We start from the raw sequence: 8,360 nt of genomic DNA on the forward strand, positions 1-8,360 counted from the left end.
GAATTTTGATTAAGGGTGGGATTGGTTGCCTAGTTCATTAGGATGCTAGTAGGGTTGATGACCTGCGTATTTTCAATTAAGGGGTCATTGTGCTGCGAATTGATGGATATCAGAAAAGGGAGACCGTTGCCAGCGAATTTGTTGAGCAAGTTGGGGTAGCTGGTGACTAAGAGGTTGTTAGCTGTCATGGCTGTGTTATCTGTATTGGTGTAACAAGTGGATGGGAGGTAAGCGTTATTCGAATTGACACTGAGTGGAATGGGGTTGGGAGAATCAGGTGCATAATTGAAGGTGGAGAGGGAATACACATTTGAGGCAGTGTTTGAGGTTATATCCTTGCTGTGATATGCATTGTTGGAGGTTCTCTCTGCGTTGTGACTGTTGGTGACCTTAGCAAACTGTGTTATACCAGAAGGAGTGCTATGGTGGACCAGGAGCGGTGCGATGGGAATTCAATGATGGGGTTGGCTAATATGGATGCGTTGTTTGTTATAGCACTATGGGGAGAACTGAACTCAGTGATACCTGTGTTGCTAACGAAATACACAGAGGGGGTGTGCTAGAGGTCATCTCTGCGTTGTGACTGCTGGTGATCAAGTCAGTAGACTGCGTCATGCCAGAAGGAGTGTTGAGGTGGACTGGGAGTGATGCAACGATGAATTCAGTGATGGGGTTGACTAAAATGGATGTACTGTTTGTTATAGCGTTATGGGGGAGAGAACTAGACTCGGTGGTAGCAGAATACATAGAGGGGGCCGTGTTGGAGGACATCTTAATGCTGTGAGAAATTGCATTGTTGGTAACCGTTGGTCTATGAGCAGAATTTTATATTCTCAAACCCTAATCTTAGATCATTAAAACAAGATCACAAATTAATTTAATGTTAAATAAAAATCTTAATAAAAAAAAAATAGAAACAATCCTAAGGTGTTTGTTTAACTTCCCAATAAACAATTATAATAACAAATTAGATAAACATAATTCATCCATAAACATTTCAAAATAATTAAAGCTTATTAATCTACATTCTATTTAGATACTTACAAATTTAAAAAAAAATTAAAAATTAAATATTTAAATCCATTAAAATAATATGATAATTTTGTAATTAAATACATTAATTAGGTCAAACATCAAAATTAAAATTCAATACACTAAATAATTTAAAACATTAATAGTTCTCTATGAAAACCCTAATAACTAATTAAACCCTAATTTTCATAGAAAAATCAAATTAATTATAAATTAAATCATCTATTAAACAAGTAAATAAATATAAAATAAATAATTCTTCCTAATATCAAGCCAACCAAATCTTTTCTTATTTGTTCATTTCCAGAATCTATATACATACATAAGTTTTAGCTCTACAATACATCATTAATCCTCTCTTACACTATTAGCGTATTCACTGGGAAGTCCGAAACGTCGGATTAATTAAACTCCATTAACAAGTTATTCCTCTCTTATTTAAAAATGAGACCTTTACTACACTCCCAACTAGGTTTTTCCAAACATCATGAAACATTGACAATGGTTGTAGAATCAAACTGAACTGATGTACCTCTGACGCGACGAAAGCCAAGTGAATAGACTCCTTCAGTTATCAGACATAGTTGTTACAATATAATTACAATGATAATGAAGAACCCTTACAATTGATCAATTATCCTTCAAATTTGCAATGATATCAATGCGACTTCTTCAACAATAAAACCTTAATTGCAAGTTACATTTATGATTTACAAGAGCTCCTTTAGATCTAGTAACAACACTTAATTGTAATGCATGACCCGTTATATAGGAAAGAGTCATATGAAGCAAAACCTTCGAGGAAGACCCTAGATCAGTGTAAATAAAACATGCCTACTGCAATTACTTCAGATTTTTCTCTAAGCCAAAGACATAAGAAAGAATAAGGCTACAATGGTTGTCTTCAACAATAGTCAATGTTATTGAGACAATTTCTATGATCCCTATAGCTTAACACAATCCTCAAACATAGGTCAGTTTTTTGCACAATATATGCATTAGTTCTTTGGACAACTAGTCTTTCAAAATTGCAATATCAATCAATGAATTAAATTAGATGCCAATGATACTTCTCTCATTAGGGCACGGATCTGTCCTTGAAAATTACCAACAACTGCCAAGTGAGTATGATTCAAGGAGATCTAATGGTCAACAAAATTAGCGTCAAAAACACTTTTGATATGCTTCAGATACATGGTGGTTATGATCAACCCCTTTTCCCAAGATGGTAAATTTCTTCAGAAAAACCAACACAATCAATCCACCTCTAAAAGAAATGATATGCCAGCGATTAATAATCTTAGAGATAACATATCAAAATCGATTTTGATCCCCATACATTGATCAAGTGTCACAAAAAGTATAAGAATATATATCAGAAATTTATGAAGAATTTTGTAAGGTCTGCTACAGACTGAAATACCTTAAGGATGCAGAGAATCGGGTAAGACACATACCTCCAAAAGGGAGCACCACAACTTTGAATTGGAAGGCACCGATTTTGGAAATAAACATACATACCTCAAGAAATATAGTCCTTGAATAGAACTGTGTAAAAATTCAATTGGACTAGTCTTTGATGGAGTAACAAAGTTTGCAATTGTCTTGCAGATCAATTTGGTGCGTATCCCTTCACCAGGACTTGTGTAAAAGGAATCAACAATATTAAGAGATTATGTCTTTTATTGAAGATACCATGACCACAAAGAATCAAGGCCGCCAGAATCACATATGTGATCTTCAATAAAGTCTTCAATTTAATCTTAGAGATCCACATTCCGGACCCAAGATTTCACTTGTGCATGTGCCCAAAAATGATTACAACAACACTACGTATCTAAAGAACTAAGTGAATCTCGTCCCCAATTATTTTTAATAGAAAACACAATTTTTTTAATATCTCGCCTGTGCAAGTGCCCATAAGTAATTACAATAACTGGACGTATTCAAGGAACTAAGTGAATCTTGTCCCCAAAAAAATTCAATAGAAAACACAGAGGATCATGGCCGATAATCTAAGTTTAGAAATAGATCATAAAGATAGGCGTTTTGATTATTACATTGAAGGATTACTAAGGTTTCATTTTATAAATTTTTAAAGGGCTTCGAAGGATGAGTCGTTGGAAGGTAGTACCACTTTTGAAGTTATGTTTTATTTAATTGTGAGGCACAAGGATGAGAGCGCTGCCTTATTGGAGGGAAACATTAAATTTATAATTCAATTTAGAAACCTCAGGATGCCTACCCCTTTTGGAAGGAAACTTTAATTTAGAATTCAAAGTTGTAACACAAAACCCTATGATGTACTAGGGCGGATTTTAAGATGTCCTCAAAAAGTTATCATAATAAGGCTTCTTTTGACATCATGGCTTGGCCAAACGATAAGATACCACAACGTCAACCTTTTTGTGGTTTTTTCCCACAAGGTGGATCCTTCATCTTCAACTAAGCATAATTCACAAACGGTGAAGAATATTGTACCGTGCCACATACTACTAGAATAAACTTGGCGAGGAGAATCTAATGACGAGGATCTCCAAGGAAAATTCGTGGATCTATTGCTTCAAAAACCTCCAACAAGTGCAAACTAAATTCATCACCCAAGGAGTCCAAACCCTAGAGCTAAGGCTTCCAACCATCTTTCAATTGGAGATTCCAAATTGATGCAATCCAAAAAAATATAAGAGTGTTCGTTAACTGTTGGCATCAATGACAACACTATTCAACAATCTCCCCTTTTTTCATTGATGACAACACACGTACTGCGCTTACGATCACTACTCCCCTTGACTTTGTGCCTCGATGTTATTCTCTTAATTTCTCTACCCCTTTGACATCACTGGAAAATGGTGACTCTCGCTGACAATTTGCCTGATTCTGTGGACATGCAACTTGCTTATGCTTTCCCTGACGAAATGCCTTCAAGCTACCTATCGGCTTCGAAATGCCTTGATCAATTCGTACTGCAATAATCTATCTCCCCCTATCATGCTATGCTTCATATAGATTGCAACTGTTGATTCTACCCATCAATATGGATAAACTTTACCTTCCAAAATTGCTACACTGCCTATAATGTTTCTTCATATATGCCATGTGTAAACCTGTCAATGATAGTTCTTTAAGCATGGAACTACTACTGCATAGACCCCCCCCCCCCCCCCCCTCTTCAATGATCAGGGAGTCAACAAGTTGGATTCTTCGAAATAATATATGAACCGACTCTTCAGCTGGATCATTCTGAACTTCAACATCTTCCATCAAAGATTCATTATGTCCTTTTGCCTTTACAAAACCTAAAAGCACAATTGCTGATATTTTCTCATTTGCTTGGTCTTCTTCCATCTGTTTTCTTTTCCTATACCTAATATTAGGGTTGACATTCATGGGAGATTCCATCTTGTACCTACAATCTCAAGCTATGTGCCCATAGTTATGGCATTTGTAACATTCAATGTCAGTCTTGAATAATGGAGCACACGACACATACTTCCTGTTGTCAAAGTCATCATGAAACATGTCTCGTGATCCAACAAACCTACTTCTAGGGTTTTGATTCCATTGATAATGTCTTTGATAATCAACTTTTCTACACATATAACAATCCTTAGCCATATGCCCATTGTTAGAACATGAAAACCAATACCCATGAAACAAATTAGAATACCTAGATGAGTTATCTTGTCTAGATGATCTTTTGTATTCATTCTTTTTTGGAGAAGGTACGACCTCTTGTTGATCCTTGCCCTTCAATCCTTCAGTATTACTTCATGGAGCCACAACATTTTAATCTTCTTTTGTCCTTCATTTTGATTTGGCCTTTCACTGCTGATGAGATCATCCAATGCTCTAGAGTTGCTTGCAAAGTTCTACTGGACATTTCATTTCCATGTTTTTGTCTATAGGTAAACTATCTTTGCTTCTAAATCTTCCCTTACTTTGTTACTTTATTCAAGTTCTCGTTTGAGTGAGTCTTCAAAGTTTCCGACTTCTTCCAAATACGCTTTAAAACTAATGATGATCTCTTTTGATTCTTCATTCTTCTTATTGTGACTTCTGGCATGTTCTTTTACATCTTTCAGTTCGGCTTCTAAGGATTTGACGTTTCCTTTTTCAACCTTAGGCTCTATAACTCTGACCATTTAGTTTTGAAATTCGATGTCATTCATATCTTCTTTATCTCCTTTTTCTTCAGGAGCTTCCTTCCTATTGTCCCTAGCCATAAATAACACTCTTCCTAATTCATTTTCTTCTTTAGATGAGAAGTTGTCTTCTTTAGAGAAAAAGATTTTATTAAAGACTTTCCTTTACCTTGCTTATTGAATCTTCTTTGACCCTTCTTTCCTTGCCTGGGTGCTTCATCTTCGTTACTTGAGTCCTTATGAGGACATTTAGCTACAAAGTGACCAATCTCACCACAATTGAAACATATTAATGGAAGTTTACCTTTGAACTTACCTGTTCCTCTTTTCATCTTTCTCATAAAGTTAGCAATTTCTTCATTTGAGTATTCTTCTTCTTGGAAACAAATGGAGCTTGGTATTGATTCCTGTTTATCCTTTTCGGTCTTCTTGGATGCTGTGAATGCTGCTTCTCAGTTAGATGGACCATCTTCCTATTCAATCCTCATTTCATAAGTTGTAAGAATCCTGTGTAGCTCGTCCATGCTAAGGTTGTTTAAGTCTGATCTATCTTCTAAGACAAAAAATTTAGGATTAAATCTTGTTGGAAGAGATCTCAGGACCTTTTGTACAATAACCTTTTTATCTACGGGTTCTCTCAGTCCTTCCAAGGCATTTTTTACTTCATCCACTCGTTGAAAGTAAGCTGCAATGTTCTTGTCTTCTTCCATCTTCAATTGTTCAAATTGAGCTTTGCAAATTTGAAGTTTTGTTTCTTTAACCCTTGGGTCTCCTTCATATATGTTTTGAATCTTGCCCCAAAGTTCCTTAGCTGTTTTACAACCCAACACCTTAACATAGACAGATTGAGTGAGTCCACTCATAACAAATTTCTTGGTTTTGACATCATATTCGACAAGTTTCTTACCTTTTTCAGCTATTGGAGGCAAGGCTTTTGCATCATAACCATGTTCAACTATTTCCCAAATATCATATCCTTGTCCAAGTATTTGTACTTGCATCCTTCCACTCCATAGTGAATAGTTTTACCTATTAAATAGAGGAACTCCATTCTTAGTGCACTCTATGATCTCCCTTCAATGGTTAAACTGATTGTACAAGGACCTGCTATGATATCAATTGTTGGAAATACTCAAGGGGGAGGAATCAATATTTATTATCAATTAGCATATTTTTTAATTCACAGAGCATTAATTTTTATTAGCATAAGATAAACATAAACATGCATCAAAACCATTCAACAATGCATAACAATAGAAACAATAGACACAAAGATTTTTAGGTGGAAACCCCTCTAGGACAAAAACCACCAAATGCTTCTTAATATTTGTCTTAAAAAATAATTACATCAAGTTTTCAATTCCAGTTGAAGGATGCTCCAACCCCCTAATTTATAGGCTCCGACCTGTATGATGCTCTTACGCCTTGTTTACCAGTTGCAACCAGAAGGACGCTCCAATTCCCTAGGTTTTTACAACATGACGGATTCTCCAACACCCTATTTACCAGCTGCTAATGGACGTACGCTTCAACGCCCTATGAAAGCTACAACCTTCCCTAGCACCAACCTACTGCCCTGAAGTGTTCTCAGGTTCCAACCTGAAGGAGAATCCACTCTCCTGCCTTGCACCACCCTGCCACCTTGATCAATTGACATACCACATTTCACAATTTTCAGACTGGATCCACTTGTGCTCAATATCAATACTGTATTATAAGAACAGTCAATCAATTCTTCCTCTACTCAATCTGTACATCAAAACTTAGCTGTCAATGCCAATGCTATACTTCAACTTCTGCCACTAAAACCCTCGCTTCACAGATGTGATGAATACTTCTTGTCATATAAATATATCTAATGATAATTCTAGCAACAATGAATCCAATTCATAATCACAACAATCTATATTGTCTCTGCTCTGATATCACAATCCTGTAACATTGTCACTGCTCTAAATATTGACTTGTGCCCACGAGCATAAACCTAGATGCCATCAATCAATCTTGTACCTAATCTTATACTGTCTCAACTATTGCAATGTCATACAAGCCTTTTCTGTTGTCTCAAACCAACTGCTAAATATAAGAACCCTTAATAACAACACTGTAGGACAATGAGACCTTTATTACAATCCCAACCAAACTTTTTCAAGCAACATGAAACATTGACAATGGTTATAGTATCAAACTGAACTAATGTACCTATGACACAATGGAAGCCAAGAGAATAGATTCCTTCAGTTGTCGGACTTTGTAATTACACTACACTTACACTGATAATGAAGAACCCTTATAACTGATCAATTATCCTTCATATTTACAATTATATTAGTGAGACTTATTCAACAATAAAACCATAACTGCAAGTTACATTTATGATTTACAAGAACTCCTTTAGATCTAGTAACAACACTTATTATGGATGACCGATTATATAGGCAAGAGTCATATTAAGCACAACCTTCAAGGAAGAATCCATATTAGTGTAAACAAAACATGCCTACTGCAATTAATTCAAATTTTTCTCTAGGCCAAAGACATCAGAAATAATAAGGCTGCAATGGTTTCGTCTTCAACAATAGTCAATGTTATTGAGATAGTTTCTACGATGCCTACAACTTAACACAATCGTCAGATATAGGTCAGATTTTGGATAATATATGAGTTAGTTCTTTGGACAACTAGCCTTTCAAAACTGTCATATCAATCATTGAAATAAATCAGATGCCAATGATACTTTTCTGATTAAGGCATGGATCTGTTCTTGAAAATTACCAACAATTGCCAAGCGAGTATGGTCCAAGGAGATCTAATGGTCAACAAAATCAGCTTCAAAAGCGCTTTTGATATACTTCAAATATTATGGTGGTTATCGTCACAATCCCTTTTCCCAAGATAGTAAATTTCTTCAAATAAACCAATACAATCAATGCACCTCTCAAATAAATGATAGGCTAACGATTAATAATCTCAGAGATAACATATCAAAATCAATTATGATGCCAATATAATGATGTATGTGTCACAAAAAGTATAAGAAAATATATCAAAAACTTATGAAGAATTTTGTAAGGGATACCATAGAATGAAATACCTTACTTAAGGCCACATAAAATAAGCTTATATACATACCCCAAAAATGGAGCATCACTGCTTTGAATTGGAAGGCACTGATTTTAGAAATAA

This window comes from Pinus tabuliformis, chromosome 5_1 (genome assembly GCF_031772625.1).
Source record: "Pinus tabuliformis cultivar Carrire ecotype Pingquan chromosome 5_1, CPIR1, whole genome shotgun sequence".
Classification (NCBI taxonomy): Eukaryota; Viridiplantae; Streptophyta; class Pinopsida; order Pinales; family Pinaceae; genus Pinus; species Pinus tabuliformis.